Source organism: Ostrinia nubilalis, chromosome Z, assembly GCF_963855985.1.
Source record: "Ostrinia nubilalis chromosome Z, ilOstNubi1.1, whole genome shotgun sequence".
NCBI lineage: Eukaryota > Metazoa > Arthropoda > Insecta > Lepidoptera > Crambidae > Ostrinia > Ostrinia nubilalis.
In genome coordinates this window covers 2,641,370-2,666,164 of record NC_087119.1, presented here as the reverse complement: position 1 = coordinate 2,666,164, position 24,795 = coordinate 2,641,370, and the positions used below count along the sequence as shown (strand labels likewise).

The following is a 24,795-nucleotide window of genomic DNA, read 5'->3' as shown; positions in this document are numbered from 1 at the left end:
ACCTCCGAGCACCAGATTCCATTGTCACCTTAGCGTGTTTTACGTGCCGGATAACCTCAAAAACTATTTTATTTTTCCATAGCTTTTTCACTGCTCCTATTTGTGAATCGTAAAAATTTCTTAACTCACTAAATATAATAAATGTCTTTTTTTGTGAAAAGTCCTTTGAATACGTAGAATTTGCACTGTTTTCTGTATCACAAAACCACTATCCGACGCCATTTTTCTTGTTTTGATTAGCAGCGCCTCGCGTGGTGAGAAAAAGAACTAAATACTTCAATTTGCCGCGGAATTTTGTAAACAGCGATTGAATTGGCTATCAAATGTTTTGGCATATTATAAAGTGCCAAGGCAATTTACATTTTGCCTTCGGCATTTCATAGAACAGCGAGCGTTTGTGAATTGACGACGCCGTTTGTAAAATGCGGAATCATACAATTTGCCTGCGACATATATATGAGCTAAAGCAGTACGGAAACTTAGCCCTTTCGGCGAGTTAAATACCTACACTTCAACTGAGTGTTAGGGTTGGCACTCTCAACCTTTATAAAATTAATAAGGTTCTTACTTACTTATTTATTAAAACGTTTATTTAGGTTTTTTAATTATAAAATACCTAATGGAATAAATTAATTGACTAAGTAGTTAACAAAAAAATAAAACGTTAATTAGGTTCTATAATGATCGAATACATAATCGAATAAATTGATTAAGTACTATTAGAGGCCGGTAGAAGATCTATTCTCATAAATAAAATACCGGATACTTACTTTCACATACCTATTGCCTCATTTTAAATACAGTTCATCACTTAGTACAAAAGCGTGCGTGCGGAGCAAATTACTTTATCAAATAGAACACATAAATTGTTAAAAAGCGTAATTACGTAATTTAAAAAGAACTATTACAAAATCAGATGTAAGCACTTTATTTAAAATGTAATATTTAATCATTTTTATTATTCAGAATTATTACGAAGTTTAAAAAATGAAAGTTCTGGTTTTGAAGATGCCGAGTTCAAGCAGCCGTATACTACGCAATTCACTCGTGGCATGTTTTTAAAAATACAGCGGACAGTGCATGCAATCAAATTATTATTAAAAACACAACGCGCGCGACACTCGCGACGGATGGACTGCGAGGTTCGCTTAGAGCTCGTGTAAAGCGTGCGTCTGTGTGCGTGAGTCTGATTTCGAGCGTTTGTATGAAGCTTCCGTACTGTTTAATTTATCTACTGTGGTATTTCCCCGCAGTTCGCGGCTTAAAAGCAACACTCACAAAGCACAACCTATGCATCCGCGTCGCGTTGTAAAATATTGAAATGTTCAAGCAACATTTGTGACGAAATATTGCATTTTGCATCCTTTGTGACTGGATTGAGCCGTCCTCCACTCACTTCGCGTTTTCTTCGCGCCATCCCAAATGTAAAACACTCTTTACATATTTATATTTATACTGACTAAAATATATATCCCACAGCTCGTTTATCACAATCGTATACAGTGTGAGTCACGTTAAAGTGTACATATGAAAATAGATGAAACTAGACCTATTTTTATCGACAAAAAAGAGATCAAAAAATTTTTGAGATTTTTTTTTAATTTTTTATAGAATTTTTTTTCTTCCAATTACGTATTGTAAAGAAAACGTAATAACTTTTAAACTAAGCGGTATATCCTGATAAAATAAAAACAGTAATAATGCTAAATGACAGGTGATACTAAAAAAATACATAAAATACACAAAAATTGCCAACAAATAATAAAAAATGATACTTTTTGAAAAAAATCTCCTTAAAAATTCGTGTTTTTTTGGTTATTTGATGAATTTCTCCAAAAAATGCCCCTATAACAGGTGGTTTTTATTGTTTTGTATTGTTCTCTATCGTATTACCTTTGTAAAACCAAAAATTTCATGTCTCTATCCCTATCACAACATTTGCTATGATAGTTTGAACAAAGGCCTACCACAACATTATTCTCCTCTACAGGTAGGGACAATTTTAATTTTAATAAATTGCTTATTTTACTTCGAAATCTTTTGTTTTTACTTGAAATCTAACTTGTCTTTATCAAAATTACAAATCTAGAGCCATTTTCAGTTTCGTTGTTAGCGAAGCGTTGAATGGCGCGCCCGGAGAGGCTTAGTTCAAACGATCATAGCAAATGTTGTGATAGGGATAGAGACATGCGATTTTTGGTTATACAAAGGTAATACGATAGAGAATAATTCAAAGTAATAAAAACCACCTTTTATAGGGGCATTTTTTGGAGAAATTTATCAAATAACCAAAAAAACACGAATTTTTAAGCAGATTTTTTTCAAAAAGTATCGTTATTTATTATTTGTTGGCATTTTCTGAGTATTTTATGTATTTTTTAGTATCGTCTGTTATTTAGCATTATTACTGTTTTTATTTTATCAGGATATACCTCTTAGTTTAAAAGTTATTACGTTTTCTTTACAATAAGTACTTGAAAGGAAAAAAAATCTATAAAAAATTAAAAAAAAATCTCAAAAAATTTTTGACCACTTTCTTGTCGATAAAAATAGGTGGGCCATTCCATTATCGCGGGTGCAACATTTAGACGCCTGTTTTAGTTTATCCATATTAAATAAAAAACATTTTGAATATAATTAGTATTTGAAAGACTACATTTTATTATGTTCTCTTTATATTAAGTAAGAAAAAATTTAAAAGTGTTTTTTAAAAGCCAGGACAAAGGTTCAAAGTGCCTTCGCGGGTGCAACAGATTTGGCCCATCATTTCCAGATCAGATACAAAAAACACGTAATTCTGTTAATTCTGATACATTTAATATGTTATGCCCTAATATTTTGAAACGCAATAAAGTAACAAAGAACATAAAATAAAAACTCTTATCAAATTGAAAGTAAATATTTATTTAATAATTTTTTAATCAATCGCGGGTGCAACACCGAATTATCGCGGGTGCAACCCGTCTAATTTAAGTGAACATAAACATGTTTTTTACTTAGATAGGAATTAAATTTGAGATCCAAATTTACTTATAAGGTACAAATACGATTTGTTTGTTAATATTTCTTTAGGTTTCTTTCTATTTAGGTCTTTATTTCTTTTTTTTTAAACACGTCAATACCTGACGGAAATTCCAAAAAATATATTATTTATTTCCATCAATCGTTTCCTTTGGCGCTTCTAATATTGCAATAATGTATTCAAATTGCACGTCTGCTATGTCATTAAATATTTCTGTGAATCGTTTGCCATCAACCGTCGTCATAAATTGAACTCTGACTTCTCGATCTTCATCCATATCACTTTGACACAACCCCACATAACGATATTGAGTTTTTTTTTGCCGGCTTTGCTTAGCAATTGTACCAGGACATACACACCAGCGCAAATATTTTTCGGTATGAGAGTAGGTTGGTCATTTGAAGTTTTAGGTCACGCTTCCGGTGACAATTTTGAAACTTGAAGAGACGTTGATTGTGTTTCGTCAATTATACATTCGCTGCCTGAATCAGTGTCTGAATCACTGTACACATTTAAAACGCGCAATCTCTTTCTAAGTGGCAACAACGATTTGCTCTGATCAGCAACTAAATGATCAGGACTTGGAATTGTGTTTCGTAATTTCTGATTCGTAAGTGGTTCCAAATCGGTATCGTCCCAATCACTATCTGTACTAGTGGTACTAGTTCAATTGAGACAGTGATGTGCGCGCCACACTAACCTTATGAGCGTCTCCAAACTGGAAGAATGTATGGATTGAATACCTACCTGTTAATATTTCTGTAAAAAATACAGAATACAATATAGACACCCATATTAAATATATGTATATCACGAACCGTTATATACATATATAATTAGTCCAAGACTAATCCAAACAACGAATTGTAAAATTTATCAAACAAAAATGTCGACGTAAAAAAAGTTGCACCCGCGATGTCACATCAAGGTCGCGGGTGCAACCAATTTTAGCTATCGATTATTTTAACCCAACAATCTTCACAGTCCTAAAAAATAAAACATTATGTGTGGTTCTGATTTCTTCTTACTTTTGTAAAGTTTCGAAACGTTAGCTCTCTAGTTCATTAAAAAAAGTAAACTTTTACGTATTTTGCGTCGCGGGTGCAACAAGCTAACAGTGTGTTCTAGAAGTCGATATTTTTTAGTAATTACTACAACATAAACTTTAGTTTTTGGTATGCAAAGATAAATGAATAATGTTAGTTCACGTTTAGCCGGTAAAACTTAACCTCAACCGTCCAAAGCAATTAGTTCACGCCAGTATTGCTAGACATGATTTCACAATTTATACCAATCATTCGGATGACAATATTTTCGAACGCGACAAAAAAGAGGGTATATTATAAAATTACATAAAAATTATATGGTTATTAAACGTAGACTTCCTCCTTTCCATAAATATTAATAAAAACAACTAATACCGTGATTGAAAAAACCATGTCGGAAATCGTCTATAGCGGAATGGCCCAGGTCTTGTTTCATCTATTTTCATATGTACACTTTAACGTGACTCACACTGTATAATAACATGGGGTAGATGCCGTGATTCGTTGATAAAGCGATTGTTCCAACAAAACGTTTTACCATGACAATCCTTTACAGAAACAATATCTATAGCTCCATTACCATATTTCAACACTTAACTCATTATGCTGTACTGTAAGTAAGAATGTCCTTCTGTGTTTCTAAGCGATGGTCTAAATGAGTTTTCAGGTCAAGATGGCAATGCGTGACAAACACGTTTATTTAACGCTTTTTGTTACAATAAAAAGAATGTTAGGACAGGTTTTTATTATGATAAACGACGATTTTCTGTAGTGATTTACAAGGTTAGTGTAGTTTTGGCGTAGTCTACCTCCGATAAGATTTATTTTATTTTAATGCCTTATAATTTGGCCCAATTGTTTTCATGATCTGTAGTTTTGCCTTCTGTTGTTCTGTATGTGCGAAGTAATTTTCGGTTCGGTCGGAACACGGTTTTTTAAATAGATTCGAGACTGTGAATCTCTTGCCACCATTTCATTTCAACCTAGTTTCTCAATAGAAAGCATTTTAAAGTGAGGAAAATTCCTTTATTGGAAAAAGAGGTCATAAGTGACACTTATGAAACCTTCTGTCAATAAACACAGTGCGGCCTCGGTCGGGACCGAACGCCGGATTGCCCTCCATTTATTATAAAATTGCACTTTTCATTTGCCGCCGCATTGCCCGCAGAAATAATATCTCGATACGTTCTATTCTTTTCCACTGCAGTTCCAATTTGCAGCGGCTAACTGAATGAGAATACGTGGTTATAGGCTAAAAAGCTCTCGACTGGATGATAATGCACACTAAAAGTTTTTAAAACGTCCTTTTGTGAGCTTTTAATTTTATCAGCGCGACCCCGCTCAGGCTTTCAGTTTTGGTTTAGTACCCAAATTAGGTAAACCCGTAAAATCGTATCAGTGTCACATTTTCACAGTAACTACGTGAGAATAAGATCGAGAGGTGTATTTTTTATCAAATAGGAAAACTTTAAATAGTGAGTTTAATTCTTTATTAATTTTCGAATATAGGTACATACAGTAGGTAACTAAATATGCCCTCTAGGTATCAGCAATACGTCAGATATTCTTTAAAATCAATTTCGCTTGAAACTGAAAGGTGTCTTACAGGAATCCTTGTACGAAATAAGAAAACATTGTACATACGGATCTCCTTCCATAAGCTTGGATCCGCTTACCTTGTACTGTAGGGTTGCTAAAAGCTTACTTCAAAAGTACATAATTATCAGCTAAATAAAATTACTGCATACTTACTTGAATCATCATAGATACATATATTTTGGGCCTTGTAGTCTGAAAACAAGACGACTGGTTTAAATGACCACTTAAAAACCCTTTAAAAAGGCCACTCCAAAAACGGTTTTCCGCATAAGCGTTAAATGTGGCCTTTTTGTGTTTAACCCGGTTACACGGACCGAACGTCACTATGTCCACGTCAACATGTCAACTGGCAAGTGGAGTTTTTTTCACAAAGAGGAAACGAGTGAAACTCCGCACTGGTGACTGGTGAAGCTGTTATCGGATTGACACGTTCAATGCTGCACTGACGCCTAACACTGTTACACTGAAGCTTGACACTTTAGTGCCGATACCGAAATATGTTCTAATTTTTAGAAACTGAACTGACTGACGTTCAAGCGTTACATCAGTTTGTGCTAAAAATTGAGGTCGTGATCGAATATTAATTCAACCCCATTTAAAACTGTATTTTTGGGTACTATGCAAATTAAAATATTATGATAATGATATAAGAGATCAAGAAAGAAACATTATTTTTAACTAAGTCATATTTTTTGACATATTAATGTTGTTTAAGAAAGCCTATTTCTTTTTTGTGCAAACCCTATTTCTCTTTTGTGCCAACCATATCGGACAGCTCCGACACATTCTAATATCCGCCTATCCCTACTATTAAAACGGACTTGCATTTTGAAATGTTGCATATTTAACTTGCAACTGCGCGGACGGAAACATGAAATCTTGAATGCAGAGTGGACGTGATATTTATTCATATCATTCATATTTAAGATTGCAATATTGTACTGTTTCGTGCTATGAGAATATTCATAAACACTAGGTACTCTGATGGACTTTTGGAATTCACGAATAATTTTTGACTGAAAATTCGTCGATAGAAATAATCCGTTAGATCTAGGCGTGGTTCGCTTTATCGAAGTGTATTACTAAAACTAACTACCTTAGTATCTTACGTGACTTGTAGGCATGATTCTTGCAAGAAAAATCCATTACTTCTGTCCGATATGTGAATAAATAAATGAAGGTAGGTAATTTGTGGTATGAACTTTATTTTCAAGCTCTATTAACATTTATAGAGTACCTAGTACTAGCTAGATCCATCTTGCATGTCATTTAACTGTCTGATAATTTGCGGTCACTTCACTTCCCATTAGTGATTGCTGATAACGGTAGGCGCTCATTGATCACATAGGTCGAAGGTCAAAGGAAAGGCTAACAATTACACAGGCTATGTATACATATGACGCTTATGCATACCCATAGGGGATGGGAATGGAGTAGGGAATTTACGCAGGTAGTATGCACTAGACATTCAGTCTAGTAAACGTTTTGTAACATAAGCAGCGATTAAGCTGTCACTTGGATACCAGTATCCTACGACGATCATTTTTTCTTCGTATGATACTGGTTACCAAACTCTGGTATCATACACGGCCGAAGGGGCTAAAAGCTTCAAAACAAAAGCTAGCATAACAGACCAAGTTAAGAAGCATTTTTCTTTAATATCCTAGGTATCTCAAGTAACAGTCGATATTAAGTGAAAAAATAAAAATTGTAATTTTAATGTGACGTAAGGAAAATCTGGGCGCGCGCCTAAACCTGAACAAGACCTTATATAATTAGGTAAAACAGGATTATTTCCACATCTAATTTAATCAAAATCTACAACAAAGTAAATACAGAGATAAAGGTTTTAATGTATACTTACTTCCCTCTATCCCATTACACAATCATCAATAACATGTTCGCGCCGCTGCGCCGACGCCGACGCCGCAGCAGGAATCCTGCGGTTGATCCATCATGCGCAAGCTTATATACCTATGTGCAACGTCCATTATTACTGGAAATGGATTCTATTGTATTAGTTCACAGGTGCGATGGTTGATCAAGCGTTAAGTGGTTAATTATGATAGCTGCTCGGGTAAATGAGCATTGTCGTATGTAATATAAATTAATTAGTATGATGTTGGCTGTCTTAAATTAATATTGAATATTCCTGTCAAAGCTGCATTCTTATGCATTGAATACTCAAGTCTAAGTTGGAATAAAAAGCCCAAAATTTTCTTCGATTTTTAATAGATGTCGTTTTCCACTAAAGTTATTCGGGGAAACCTTCGATAAGTGATCGCTATTATTGTTCGGAGGCGAGCTTTATTTTAAAGTAGGATGTCCCTCCATACCTCACAGGTCTCATCAATAAATCGCCGCTTTCCAGCTACTTAGACGTAGCCTAATTACAAGATTACACGCTGATCCTAACAGACAGTGAGTCCCACAATCCACCTTCCCAAATTGGTACAAAGCGCCGCAAAGTAAGCTCATTAATAGTCCCCATCATGTCCGCGCGGCTCTATTGATTCGTCGGTCAGAAGCTGTCACCTTTTAATTCGGAGAGACCTGTTACGAGCCTTATTTTAAAGTTCCAAACTGTTTCACCAATAAATAGCCATTTTCCAGTTAGTAGCCTAAATACAAAATTACACGCTGATCCTAACAGACAGTGAGTCCCACAATCCACCTTCCCAAATTGGTACAAAGTGCCACAAAGTGCTACAAAGTAAGCTCATTAATAGTCCCCATCATGCCCGAGCGGCTCTATTGATTCGTCGGCAGAAGCTGGAAGGTCAATGCTACACGTGCGGCGTGCGGTCGCCCATTCATGCTGTGTGGAATCAGCATAATGATACAGCCGGTGGGAATTGCGACCACATTCACTTGAGGTGCAGTAGACTCGCTGAAAAATGGTCAACAAAAACAATTTTTAAGTTCTTAATGTTAAAGAGTCATACCTATCCTTTATCCCATCCGAAATCACTTCAGTCCTTCTGGTCATTAACCACTGAATGTCATCTGCTATGTACGCATCCTGCGTGTCAAACTTAGGTCAATTGGAGTGACATTGCTATTCACCTTTTGCTTGATATTCACCTTTTAAGTTCATTAAAGCTCAAAGTGGTCATCGCCAATTGAAAACCAGAGGACGTTTATTGAATCCGATTCTTCAATCGCTAATATACTGGTATGCTCTTTTTAATTAAATGCGAGAGTACTTTCCCTAACCCTTTTGTGCTGCAACCGTTTGGATTAGGCTTTTCCGCTATAATCAGCGCTCTTCAGTTCGCTTCAAGCGCTGATCATCCCTTTCTCCAATATGGGGCACGTAATTTTTTTCAAGTGCCAGTAATCTTGCCGGTCTATTTTAGATTGTAAGGAAAATGTTCTGTTAACAATCATCATCATCATCATCTCAGCCATAAGACGTCCACTGCTGAACATAGGCCTCCCCCAATGCTTTCCATGTTGCCCGGTTGGTAGCGGCCTGCGTCCAACGCCTTCCTACTACCTTTATGATGTCGTCGGTCCACCTTGTGGGTTTGTTAATAATCTATCGCCCGGAGTCCCAAACATTACTATGAGGTCTCACAGTGCACGTGGATGCACAGGGAGACACACGAACCAATCACAGAGCTCTATTCAGCGCTGTGCGTTCGATTTGCTGCTTCACTTAAGCAAGTATCGTTTGTGAATACGGGCGTATTATTACTGTAAGTTTCAAACAGCTTCACATAATAGAGACGATAAGGTGTGATGTCGAGTAACTTGAGACTCGGTGTAAGCTGCTTAGCACACGTACAAGTTTAGTTGAATAAAGTTTAAACTTTTATAAGTTTCAGCACAGATTGCTAGTTGCAGCCACAAAACGATGAGTTGGGATGTTGGGAAGGTGCTGTAACTTTTAAAGGAGACATTTATTCCATTCAAGATGACAATTTGTTATAATAGAAAACAAATTAACTTATCTACAGCTCTCAGTTATTAAGCTCTACACAGGCGCTTTATTGTCTTTTACATGATCTTGTAGGTATTTTTTTATGCGTGAAACTCGATGTCATAGCTCATTTATAATTCAATCCTGTAGGGCTCGTTAACTAAGTGATTTTTGATTTGTTATGTTTTCTGTGAATAATCGCTTATGGTAATGGTCAGGACATTGAAGGTTGAATCAATCTGACTGTCCTAAAAGAAATATAATCACATTCAAAGTATCCTCTACTAAGCTTCCATCGGTAGTGTTGGCTCCTTAAAATGATTTTTTTTTTGTTTTAACTAGGTATAAATAAATATTGTAATTCGTTTAAAAATGAAAGTAAACAAATTATCCAGTCGTCAGCAACGTCCATTGTTGGATATTCACTTGTGTGTAGCCAGTTCAATAGGTTCATACCGTATTTTTTCCAATGCAAAGCGCTCGTTAGTGTTGGCGAGATAAATGACAGTGTCGTATCGGCCAATTTCGATAATGTAGAGGACCGCGCATTACCTGCCCCGCGGTTACAGCGGTTGCACAGTGCAAAATGGGGTATTAAGTTGAATTGATAAAGCATTTCGTAGAAAGCAGATTTATCTTTTTTTACCTTTTTTAAAGGGAATAAAGTGTTAATGCACTTTTACATTAACACTTTTTTCGGACAGGAGGGACATGGTCGGTTAAGCGGGGCTCATCTAGTCAGAAATACATAGAGACCCCAGGAGTGGAAAAGAACTCTGGGATTCATGAAAAAGCTTTCACTTATCTCCTAATAATAAAAGTATTTAAATATGCTACCGCAAATTAATTATGAGTTCTGATATCGTGGATTTGATGGAACTAATAAAGTTTATGATATCAAAATATTCACGGCACCACCGCCATGTCACAAAAGAAAGGAGGCGCATTCAATAAAGAAAAGTATGTAGTGCGTCACTCCAGGAACGCAAAGCATTTGCTAGCGTATTTTATAGATCGGCTTTAGAATGAGCTACAAAATACTTGACGATAGTCAACTTTTAAAGCAGTAAATAAGGAAATTCCTTGTATTCCTATTGGAAATGGAACTCTACATCAAAAGCAATAAGGTGTCTTAATCGTAAAATTTAATCAATTCCAAAAGCTGGCTCAGTCCATTAAAACAATGCGATATACTCGTACTGCGACGACTGAAAATTCGTCATCGCTCTACCATGTCTCTAAGTTAGGTAAAATAGAATGTGATTGACAATCGGCTCGAAATCGAATGGATAACGAATGCCGCATTGTTTACACAAGGCACAGCTGATACTGCGCGATTTGAGAGAGAGAGATCTCACATTACAATGCAGCAATGTCGCTCCCATGAAACGAGTTCAAGAGCAGCTGAATCTCACATTTATTTTGCAAATTGTATGCAGTTTCGAGGCGAACTCACCCAGTTTTTATATTTCGTTCGTAAAACACCCCTGTAGGACTCTTCAGACCCGTCCATAATGGAGCTAGCTATAAAGTAGGCGCGTATGCGCTTGACTTAGACGTTTTGATTTCTTCATTATAAAACTAAAATGTTTCCACTTAAATATTAGAAAAACTAAATAGTCCCATTACTTTTATCCTGTAAGTTCCAAGCTAAATAATTGAGCAATTATAGAATGACATAACAGTCAAGTCCCGCATGTTTTATGATTTAGGTGTAAATAAAAATAATTGTATTCCAAGTCTTTTCGAATTGTACGACACATGCGGAATCCATTATAGATAAAGCAATAAAATGAAATGCCCAGGCTCTAAACCAGGTGCAGGCTCTAAATATTTGATGTGAAAGAATCGAGCTTCGCCGCACCCGGTGCTGTAACTAGAAACCGAGTTAACTGCATCACCTTTATTTATGACCGGTTGTTAACAGAGCTTTTTATAACCGTGTCCGGATCGTGATTGTTTTTGTGAATGAAACACGGCAGACGCCCTGTGTTCAGACAACACGGGCGTCTAGTTGGACACCGAGCGCGCCCAGCTGATTCGCTCATGAATATGGACGAGTTTCATTGTGATCAGTGGCATAGAATATTGTAAGGGCTGTGCCAAATTATAATCATGAGCTCATCCAATAAGCATCAGTCCCCGTTATCCGGTTTTGCATGTGTTTATACGAATTATTAACAGATTTTGTGTTAATACAGACTAGGTTCTCTGTGATTTGCGTGCACATATTCGATTAAAACACCTGCGGACTTGCCTGAAGTGGTAACAAACATTTATTCATCCACACCAAGTAACTCTCGCGTTTATAATATTAGTCCCTATTCATTTCATAATAATAACTTTATTGAAAACCCAGATTGTTGTTTTTCTAAAAAAAACATCCTTTGCCGGCTAATTTAAAAGAAAATTAAAATTAATTTCTGTCAGCGATTTAAATATTTTCTTAATGAAGCAATGTACATTTTATTTTGTATCGCAAAGATCGCTATTTGCACCTATTTATTTTTTTGCATTCAAACCCAAATAAAACCTTGTTGAGTGATTTTGTGAGAAATGTGTGACGACTGACGGTCCACTGCAAACTTTACCTAAAGGCTAACGATGACCTAACTGCCAATTTGGTCGCAGCTATTAAGTAGATTTCCTCCGCAACTGTGCCCTCAACCGAAGTGTCGAACTTGTTAGAGCGGTAGCTTCGAGCTTCGATTACTCGCTCCAGCCAGCGTCAGTTTCGCCACGGTCAGTGGGTAATGCACAGCGATCTGTAGTCCGACGCTTGCACGAGATCGGCAGTTACAACTGCGGTGATTTCAGAAATCCTTATCATATTTTCCTCAAAAACTCCTGAATATTTCCGTGCCAATACGCCGCTGCCTAACGACTCTCCAGTTTTGTTAAAAAAAACATGTATTACCAATGTTGTAGTCTATTACTTGACAGATTCTTCTGCGCAGAAAACTTACCTAGCCTGAATGGTTTATATGACCTTAGCTTCTTTCTTCAATTTAAAAGTTGGCCATTCACTGGAAGAGACCTGACGATCGCTGCAGCTCATTCACAAGATTTTAATAAACGAAAAACGATTTGTTTACAATTTAAAACACAGACGTTAGACAACACAACCTTCTCCCATTTTAATACTCTAATCAAACGTCAAACATGACGCTTCCTCTCCGATATCGGATTCGGAACGATTAGGCAAAACGGAGAATTATATTCGTATTGGCATATTCCCTTTCTCATTACCCTCTTGAGCAGCCTGTAGTCTCAGCCGTTTGTAAAGCTCCTATTTCCACATACAGCGATAGAATAACGGATTAAAAATAGATCTCTCAAGAGTCTTTACGATCAATTGGAACAATAATTACTGATAATACAGATTGTAATTGTGTGTTTCCAAGCAAAGCAAATCTTTGTTAGGTCTCGTTATTCGTTACACTCCAATTAATGCTCGAGGGCTTGTCAACATAAGCTTCATGTCGTGTAATATTAACGGAGTTCAGTTTCTTTTGCTGCGAATTTCAATGAAACAGATCAAAGCCAGGCAGAGGGCTTTTCATCACCGGCTTTAGTCCCTAAGTGGATTGTTAGCAGTATGATCCCGCTATTGGATTAGCATCCAATACAATTTGTGAATCGGAATTAGTTTTTCGTGCCGCCCATTAGATAGATGCGACAACAAAATAAATTGGAAAAACTAATTTTATAAATTGACTTCATTTTATTATTGCAAAGATACAATCCAATTTTAGAGAATGCGTTATGAAGTTTAGCTAATTTGAAGTTGAAGTCGTAATGCCTGTATTTAATGTGTTAATTACTGCTTTGACAGTTTAGCATACGTAAGTTTTTATAAACTTCGTTTTAAAATGTTTTCGAATCAATTACACTTCGAGTACAAAGTTACGAATAAACGAATGGTTCCAAATATTCCAGCAATAACCTAGCCCTCAAATCTAAAGTGCTTATTGAAATGAATAAGTTAGCAACCCTTGTGCCTTGTTAGACGCCCACTATTAACCTCAGATGTCAGATGTCACTTCGGCCGAAGTAATAAGCGTATCCTCTGTATTTTATTGTGGAGGCTAAATACGCCGGGCTACTAATTTCCAATATGATTGACACACAGAATACCTTTGAACTACGTACCCTTAGTTCTAGTTTTAAAATGTCATTGGATATGACCTTCACCCCCTCACCTTCCTTTGCCAGTGGGTTAATTACAGACACTTTTCATGGCCGCGATTGGAATATAAAAAGTGTTTTGCTTTATTGCAATTCAAAATATTTAAATTTTAAAGGCGTGTCTGATTTATTGCGCATAACGAAAATTTGATATTTATCAACTTTTTAATTAATAACTACGAAAACTAATTACTTCTTTTATTGTCAGTATGGTTTACAAATATTTACTTGAAGATGTTAAAACTTATTTAGGTATAGGTACTTTTGATTGAGTAAATTATCGTTTAAAATGGTGTAAGATTTATTGTTGATGAGTAACTAAATAGGTAAGTAACAAACCTACAAAATTGTGAAATGACTTTTCGTGGTCTCGGGATAGGTTCCGGGAGTTGGAGTTGCAAAATTTTGAATGTTCGTCTTGCTTTCATAATTCAGGACCTTTTGTAATAAGCTTTATCGAAAGCCGTACAATTACAAACTTTTCAATGAGGAAACCTGTTACACAAAATGTTTCCAGACGATGTATGTGCAACAATTTACGAAAAGCTAATTCTTGAGTAATATTCTAAAAACAAAAATACTTTCATTACGAATTTTATGTAATTATAACGGGTAAAAGTACACTTTGTCCCGAAATAATACAATTTGTTAACATTACCCACTTTTGTGTAAAGAAACTTTTGGATCATTTTAAGTGTTGTTGAAAATAACTTTGTAAGTGTGCGGTTTCTTTAAATGTTTTTCTTTGTCTTTAATTAGCAACATTGTTTTGAGATTACAGACTTTTCACCTTTTATAAGAAAGTAAGTTTTTAGGCTGAGTTGCTCCATCAAACTGTGACCGTAACTATAACGATAACCGATAGGTTTTGTAAGGAGTTTGACAGATTTTTGACGTTTGTTACAGTCAAAGTAAGATGGTACAACTCAGCCTTAGTGTTCTTGTGTAATTAATGTTGAAAAGCGTTAGTGGTCCATTCTAAAGGTGCACCGCATCTTTTGAGTTACAATGTTTTACGAAAAGTTTCAGACACACCTACAATCTTATCGGCGATTAAAAGATGAATAATATTGATTTAAAAAATCTTTTGAAATTATTGTAATAATGCAATTTCATTGCTTAGTAAAACTGTATTGCTCCACTCCTATCATGTCTCTTTATGAGGATTTTTCTGAAGCTTTAGTTACAAGAATCGCTCGACTTGATTGCTTGTAGATATTAATTATGAAAACAGCAATTAGGAACTAAATCAATAGCAAGTAAAGTCGAATAAAAACTGTAGAATTATAAGAAGTTTCTTTCTAACAAGCATTGTTATTTGCTTAATTTTCTGCAACAAAAGTAGTTGTAACAATTGAATCATCGGTAGGTAAATATTCTAGTAAAAATAAGAAGCGATTTTGGAACCAGTTTAAATAACTTCTGCATGGTTTCTCTTGGGCACCAATCCTGACTTTTTATTTACTAAAATATTTTTTCTTTTTAGTTATTTTATTCACGGCTCCAGCAATTTATTCAGTTCTCAGTCCACGTTCTTCAGACATGAATTTTTTGAGAGGGACGTACACAAAAGTGGCGGACCTTGCGTTTTCTAAACCTCGATCTCCACTTGACCAGCCCGCTGCCACTTCAGTTTATTTTTCACAAAAAATGGCAATAGGATGTTTGAAAATAAATCTTTATATCTTCGTCAAAATGGTAGATATTACTATATTACTTGGGAATATTTTAAGGTCAATTAAAGTTGAAGCATAGACTTATAAAAAATTCAGTTTTTGGAATGGAATCCAGTAGTCAGACCTGTCACAGGACAGAATCTTTGACTGAACCTAGTTTTAACCTTCGTTTCGTCCTTAGTTTTGCAAAGCTTATTAATTAGTAAGCGCATTAACGAATCTACCTTTTAATCAAAACCATCTTTTCATTGAAAATGCCAATTCCCATCACATGCCAATTCCCATGTTATGTTACCTTGTGTCTATTATTAATAGTGATAAAGAATATTATGCAAGGCTGAAATAATCAGGCAGCACAAAGAAAGTCACCTACATGTTATTTCCTATTAATGAGGTCTATAATTTGCGGGATTAATTTTACACTTACCTTGATCATTATTTCTGGTATTGAAAAATGGGTCAGGGATAAAGTTTCTGTGCATTATGGAATATTTTAATAGACAAAAATAAAGTATGTAATTGCCGTTTGTTTTATAGCTTGATGCCATGGTAGCATGAGCTGTTTGCGTTAGTACTTTATGGATTTTTTATTTGAAACTGGCAGCAGCCCGCTATTTAGTGAAAAGTTATCCCTAGAGGTGCCTTTCAGGTTAAAGTTAGAAACATAAGTTTTTGTTCTTGATAGCAACTTAGGTAAATACAAGTACAGACATAATAAATTTTGTAATCGACTTTTAAGGCATCGATTACCTAATTATGCTTCCTTAGTTTTTTTAACTGTCTCATAAGAGCGTTGTAGGTGACTTGACTTTACAAACGCATCGTACGAAGGATAACATATTTTAATAGTACGTTCATTGTGTTATCAAATTAGTGTTTCATTATATTTTCCTTTCCAATTAAAGTAAATATAAAGTGGTTTATCAAAACATTTTTATTAATAACTAGCTTTCCGCCCGCGGCTTCGCCCGCGTGGAATTTTGTCTGTCACAGAAAAACTTTATCGTGCGCGTCCCTGTTTCAAAAACCGGGATAAAAACTATCCTATGTTCTTTCCCGGGACTCAAACTATCTCTATGCCAAATTTCATCAAAATCGGTTGCGAGGTTTAAGCGGGAAAGCGTAACAGACAGACAGACAGACAGAGTTACTTTCGCATTTAAAATATTAGTTGGGATAATTATTAGTTCACAACAATTTTCTGGTGAATTATGTATTTAATTTGTCACGTACGAGTTGAAAATCTGGCCGATTATATCGGTAAAGCATTTAGCGTGCGCCATTTCCTAAAATTTAGCTGTAATTCGATGTTGATCATGTTGACCTAATAGTAGTATGATTACACGGACTGCAGCAATCAAAATATGGGTCACATATTTGCAAATTAAATGTGTGGCGTTATCTGGGGGCACGGCAGTGCCCCCACCAAGTCGAGCAAAAAAGCGGCACGGCCGTACCATCCTTTTCTCGAAGCAATTCAGGCCATTTTCGACCCCCTGTATCTTCGTTGTGGATAAAACTAGAAGACTGAATTTTCAGTAACCATGCAGGCATTGTAAAGACACGGTATATTTCAAATTTCATTCAATTTGAACCAGTAGTTTAAGAATTATAGCGGGTCAAAGTTTCTTAATTTTGTCACTCACTGACTGACTGACTGACTCACCGATCATCAACATTCTAAGGCACTTCTAGCAGACCTAGAAGCTTCAAATTTGGAATATAAGTAGTGTTTGGTGTATGAATCAAGGAAAAACTAAAATATTTGGGGGCACGGTAGTGCAACCGCTAAGTCTAGCAAAATTTTTTAATTTCGGTCCAGTTTTATAAATATTTAAGTACTTACCTAAATAAGTTTGTAATATCATATAAAATTAAATATAAAGGCACACGGTAGTGTTCCCGCCAAGTCGAGTAACATTTTTCAATTTCGGTCCAGTTATCAGCTCAAGAAGTAGAACCGGAAAAGAGAAAACGGAAGGCTACCTACAAAAATAAGAAAATTTCACAAGTCAGAGAGAGGACTTTAAGAAAATTCGTTGCTGGTTAGATATACATACAATTAAGTAGAAGGTACCGAAAAGGAAAAAAGTAGAACTGTTTACAAAATACAAAAAGATATGAGATCCCATCAAAAACAATACTTGTCAAAAAAACCAAGTCTCGCAACTCAGTTGTTCTACGGTAAAAAGTTGTGAGATCCATGTAATACCAAGTCCAGGCCAGGAAATCTTTAAGGTTTTACATAAATTATTGACTTGGCCATCGCACTAAATAATTTAATTTACACGTGTTTTCATGCGATGGCCAAGTCAATAATTTATGTAAAACGTTAGAGATTTCCTGGCCTGGACTTGGTATTACATGGATCTCACAACTTTTTACCGTAGAACAACTGAGTTGCGAGACTTGGTTTTTTTGACAAGTATTGTTTTTGATGGGATTATCAATACTCGATCATTTTCATAATTGTTGTCAATGTATGTGATGCTAGTCACTATTTGCTACAAAGTTTCGAGATTTTTTATTCTGGTTAGCGTATTTAAACTAGTCTGCGTCTTTAACAGAACACTCCATTGTAATTAAAATCTTATCTTTTAGATTGTGTGGGTGGTACTAACTACTTGTAGCTATTTAGTACATTTAAGTTCTGGTATTTTTAAAACCGTTTTAGCTAAACGGATACTTTTAACCCTATTGAAATAAAAAGCGCATTATTTTTATTCGCGCTTAACCGTTGAATTTAATAAAAGTAGAAAATCGAATTGCACGAGCGAAATTGTAATAAAAACGAAACACTGCCACTGAAAAGCAAATAACGATTAAACCAATGGATGGAATCGCTGAAGAGTAAAAGAAATGCTCAATAAAAGGGAAACGCCACTATTAAATAAAAGCAAAAACACTAGTTTGAGCTTCATAGCGCGGCTTAGCGGGAAATGCCATTTTGTTCGTTCTTTTCATGTAACCGTCTTGCTTTGAGTTTTATCGCTCGACTTCTTGTTGAAATTCCGATATCATTTTTGCACTGCTGCTTTTGATTTTTCCGTTTTATAAAATAAATGTAGAGATCAAAGTTTAGTTACCTTTAACTAAAGTACAGATAATAAAGCTTGTTTTCAGGTGGAAGTATTAAAGATTATAATATCAGTAGGATTGTATAGTTTTGATAACTTTGACCAAGACATTACGACGATTTTAAACAAGGTCATTGTATACTACTCTAACATTTTACGATGAGAAAAAAACGTTTACTACTACTTACTACCACTCATTTATGTTTGCCTATTTATACCCAAATTAGTACAAACCACCTTAAACTGATAATAGAAGAAAATATGAGGTGAATAAAACAAGCACTTCACAATGTTCGCGCTAGCATTTTGCATTACAATGGCGCGGGGCCTGTTACAAATTAAGCCGAAAGAAAACAAAATTACGGCTTCCACGCATCTGTTCGAACTTGGACATGGCTCATGAATCTTCTGAACAATGGGCTGTACTCAGTACTTAGAATTAACGAGCCCTAAATTGGAATCCAGACCTGTTGCGAGAGTTTACTAAGCTTGAAAATCTATTGCAAGTTAATTGAATCCTATGTTTCTCTTACAGGGCTAAGTATAGTATTCTCGTACTATTACTAATTAGTATCGTTTCTACAATGTATCTTCTTGTTTGAAGAATCTATTTAGTCTTTAATTAAAATGAGTACAATACTCGTATGTGCGTTTAAGAAGCCATAATAAAAATAAAAGATAATATTATAAATGCGGATGTTTGTTACTCTTTCACGCAAAAACTACTGAACGGATTTTGATGAAACCCTACAGTATTATTGTTTATAACCCAGAATAACATATAGGCTATAATTTATGACGATCTGTGACAAACTAAATTTCACGCGGGTGAAGCCGCGGGCAAATAAAAGATATAAAGATGCTTTTTTGTGACTGCTTCTTGGAAAATCTTTCTGGAGAGTATGATGAGTGTGTTATATTATTTGGATACCCTACCAAAAACAATCGCCAATATGACCAACATAACGCGATTAGTTACCAATGGCCGGTTATGTCAGACTTTGGAAATTCAACGCTAACAATAATCACGCTGCAGCCTTGAGATCCGTGTGTAGAGCAACCGGGGTACGCTCTCGACTAATGGGGGCGATTAGTCGCTGTAAGTTTAACTTTGTTCTCTGCTACTTCTACAATTCTACATGACTTTGTAACATTCCTAGTAGCTTCGCCAACCACATTTACAGTTTTAAGTTATTTAAACATTTTAATGTAATTGCAAATAGGAACATATACGCTGTACCTACTCTACACTAGTTCCTTTGAGATGAAGAAACTTCTGGAAAAGTGATTTTTGAGGAGCTACACAAATGTGAATTTTTAAGCACTGACCTCGTTTACTGAAAAACTAGGACGCGAAAAATATGCGGAGTTTTAATCCCAGTATTAACAAAGTTTTGGGGTTGGTTTTGCTTTGACGAACTTTTCCTCTCGAGTTCTTTTTCACTTATGAATGCTATTTTGAAACAGTAAAGTCATAGATTTAGTCGGCGGTGTGCGCCACTGTGCAGTCTTAAAAACGTCTTTGTAAGCGATTGGTCTCAGTAACGCCGCATTTAAATGTTGATGTTTGTTGCGTACGAGCACGTCACTTGTTTGCCCGCGGTTATTACTGTAATAAATTACTTGAAAACCTCAATATTTTGTCGTTGATTAGTTGATGCATCTTTGTAATCTTCAAAATTAGTAAAATATGGGGTGAACTTTTGTTTTAACATAAGCGACCCCGAGACCGAGACTATTATTTCTACATAACTCTCTCTTTCTTTTTTTACCTGCTATCTGTATAATAAGGAGTAGGTATCCATAAATAAACTAATAAAAGGAACGATTACTGACAAATAGCTTAAATACAAAGGACATAATGATACCAAAGCCTATTATTACGAAAGGTTAATATGATAAACGGAGAAATCTCCACATAAGAGTATTTTATGAAGAATTTTACGAACACTGTTGATGCCATTGTATAATATTGCTAATTTACCGCAATTTTCTGCATTTGGTGAACGAAGACTTAGTAATGCAGCGGTTATGCACACTTTCCTACCATCATAATAATGTGCAATAATCATTCATCTGATTGAATTGTTAAAATTGACTAAATACACTATTGTTCCATCATTATACTAATGTACTTTTTGACTGTAGGTTTATTTCAGTGGAATAATGTTAATATCATTGTGTGATTTCACAAAGTAGCTTATCAAATTAGTATCTATTTAATAAAGTACATTATGGGTTATTCGACTGAAAATTGTTTCGCAAAGGAAAGAGGATTTAGTATAAATGAATAGTATTCATACTTCGTTAGTTGACGAAATAGCTTAAAGTAGGATCCTTGTATAATTTACTCACAAACCGGTCAGAATTTAGCAAAACAGTGTATTTTAGATTCGCACTACAATTTCCGTTTGCAAATCGCGACCGAATAGCGCGTTGATTTCGCTGTAAACAATCAACAATGACTTGGTGCGGTTAGTTTAGGTACAAAAGCTTATTCACAACACATCATATCACAACAATGTAGCTATAATTGGAGCTTTAGAACACGCACAGATTCATGCGATTGATCAGTTTAACCGCTGAGAAATGTCTGCCATTGCGCGATATCCTCCCACATAAGGAACACATGTCTTGTTGACCACTTAGGGCGGATTCGACCAAACAAGAGTAAATATTAATCTCAGAATAATTGAAACTTTGACATATTTCCCATACTGAAACTGTCTATGTGCCAGTTATACAGGAGTTATTCTCGGATAAAAGTTTGGCCGAATCGGGCCTTAAATAAACAAAAAAGCATGTAAGTCACAATAAATTATTGAAGTTTTTATTGATTGTCGAGGTCGACCCAACAGGTAAAATTAGAGATCTCGTAACATGCCAGCTTCAAGACCTTTTTAAACGGACAACTGCAGCAGCAGAATAGAGAAATAACAGCTATTCATTGCATTTTGATAATGGATTATTCTTTGACCCAATGCTTTTTATACCATAAACAGTAAACAAATACTAAAAATAAAACAAAATATTTATAGATTTCAGTTTTATATAATCATGACTGGCTGACCCAATAAATTCGCGTTTGATTTAACACTTGCAGTAAACAGTAGCTAGAAATAAAACAAAATATTTATTTATGGGAATTCTATGTTTACATGTTCGCATGATTCGGTGACCTAATAAATTTGGTTTGATTTACCATAAACAGTAAACAATGATTTGAAATATCTACTTAAACAGTTTTATGATTTCAAATTCATATTGTACGTTGAGTAAGTATTCGTCGACCCATAAAATTTGCCTTCTCAATAGTTTACCATTGAGTATGTATGTGATAGCCATCTAGCTTCAACTGCAGGTCCCGTACTGAATGCATGAGCAAAACGTGGAATTAGAATTTCAGTTTCAAATTAACCTATATGCTGTATGTTCTAGATGTCTTGAAGTGTTTTGTTTGGTTTCTATTCTCTGTCTATTTCTTGTGGTCTATTTTTTCATAAATCTAGTATAGGTTACCGAGAGCATTCGTTGATTATTTTGTTATCTATACACACTAACAGATAATGTTTCATTGTTTCTTGAAAAAATTATTCACTTGTTTCAAACAAAAAAACTTTGAAATCTGGCTATAGTTTCATTATAAGATGGGTTAATAAATGGCCAATGGGCTACAAATTGGTCAATACCAGAATATTATGAATTAGTTGTATTGTCATTATTCAGTAAAGGGTATACATAATAATAATAGAGAGTAATAAGAGAACCAAGTGAACGCCGCCCACACTTACACCTAATTAATATAATAATTTGAATTTTGAAATAGAACACTCACCTCAAATTCGAAATACTCGTAGAGCACTTACCAACATGCTTCGTTACCGCCGAAATGTCTCGAAGTAAATCGATGTGCCCCGAGAGCCTGAGACGAAGTACGTTTAGGTGCTAAGTCGCGTTAATAAGTTCTATTTTAGTTGCTCCGCTAAGCTCACGGGAATAATTATCCGCTCAGAATCCTCTACCCTGCAATACGGTGCAAGTATACTACCTACACCCATCTCTCTCACACATCCCATGATTTCCCCACGAGTGAAAGAGACACCACCTAAAATACAGAATTCTAGAACAGGATAGGCCCAATGTCGCGAAATTATGGCTCAGTCTATATGCACACTCGCTATTACAAACTTGGCTAGTTTCGCTAGAGAAGATATTAAACTTAAGCACCGAGTCTTAAGAAAATAAGTGTGTCATTACTACGGTGCATAACTTTAAGTAATGATACCGAATATTTCGCACAACAAAGATTGATGATTCCTCAATTGTAGGTCCTCGCTTATGGGAGTCGGGAATGATTCGAGCAGTTTCCTATTTGTGGACATTCAGTCTCCTTTCTCTAAAAATGTATATCAAGATAAAAATAATATACCTACGGGCTCATAGATTTTGATGTGTCTTCCCTAACATGAAATTCTGATTTGGTCATTCTACATTAGTGTGACTTACCTACCTAATGGCTAATACACAGCGAGAGATATTTTCTGCCTTAAACCAATTATCCCCTAAAACCATTATAACAATAAAATGGTTGTGTGAAATAGATCTTATTGCTCACCATCTCTTGTATTACCTTCCTTACAAAGTTTTCATAGCATCGTCCGTTAAGTTTTTCATTTAATAGTTATTTCAAACTCCTTATTATTTTCTCGGCTTACCACCGAGTTAAATACTTTGAGAAAATACTGAATTGCTTGATTAACTTCGCTGGAAAATATAATAATAGTTGGCAAGTTTGTCCTAGCGGAAAATGTGCTGCTTGAAACTTCGTTGGTATTGTAACGGTTACTTACTCGTACATAAGTGTCCTCACGGAATTGTTGAAACGTCGGTAATCTGATGACAAAAATTAATCCATAGTTTTCTTACCAAGTTGAGGAAATTGTCGGAAAATAGGTTGTACAAAATATAAAATTAGGGAAGCTAAGACGTTATTTAACATGAAATTCGTCAACCACTCTTAAAAATTAATTAAGTAAGTTAATATCATTGGTTGTACTTGTATCATTAAGCCTGGAGCCAGGACCCTTAAGGAAAACAGTCTTTGAAAACTTTTATTTTTGAGATACTCATTCTAATCTACACTCACAGATTTCACGAACTTAAGTCAAGTAAAGTAGCACTAAAATAAAATGATTTAGATTTAAGTTCACGAATTTCAAATACGTAACTATCAGAATTAATATGGTTAAATAAATATCCTTGCACATTTTACACTGCGCCGCTAGCCCCAAACTAAGCAAAACTTGTACTATGGGTACTAGACAACGGATATAAACATACTTAAATACCTTTTTTATTGTAAATACATACATATTAAACGTAAAAAACACCCAGACCCGTCACAGAATTAAAATTCACCATTTCAATTTCTGACCGGCCGGGAATCGAACCCGGGACCTCTCGGCATAGTAGTCCGTTCTGAACCACTCCACCAAACGGCCGACAATACAATAAATACATAAATCGAACTTTGTATATTCCTCGAAAGCAGAACAATTTTGTTGCGCTTTAACACCAATTACTGTTTTAAGTGAACGTTATTGTACTCATTTGGCGGTTAATTAATACATAATTATGCTCATATTAAAGATAATTGTATCGCGGCGGTTGTGCCGATAGTAATTCAATTTGTCCACTTTAATATTAAATGGGGCATGACGGGAAGACTCGATGGCTTTACTAATTGGAACTTGTGGAATATAAAAATATAATGCGAAACCGTAAACAATACTTTATGATTACTATTTTTAATGATAGGTTCGTAAAATAACAAATGATAATTGAAATTAAAAAATATGCTATTTTTGTACCCGAATAAGACTACTCACTTAGGCTAAGTTGCACCAACTAACTTTAAGGGTAACTATGACGATAACCGGTACTTTTTGTATGGAGTTTGACAGATTTTTGACTTAGTTGTTATTTAGCTAACTTCTGTATACTGATTTACTGGTTGTGTTTCAACTGGCAGTCTTGCAATAGGCAGATGCTGAATGCACAGCTGCTATGGTAGCAGTTGTGCAGTCCACCACGGAGTGGAAACTTGATGTTTATCTCTTTAAGGCTTAGTTGCACCATCTAACTTAGTTGACGATAACCGGAGATTTTTGTATGGAGTTTGACAGATTTTTAAGTTAATGTAAGATGGTGCAACCCAGCCTAAATGTCCATTAAGGTTTTGTGACCTTTAATAATAAAATCG

At 35.3% G+C, this 24,795-nt stretch overlaps 1 protein-coding gene across 1 annotated transcript in view; it reads left to right on the top strand.

The window, feature by feature from the left end:
* Positions 1-24,795, top strand: part of LOC135087005 (probable 3',5'-cyclic phosphodiesterase pde-1) — a 131,991-nt gene that overhangs the window by 106,870 nt on the left and 326 nt on the right. The window lies entirely within an intron of this gene.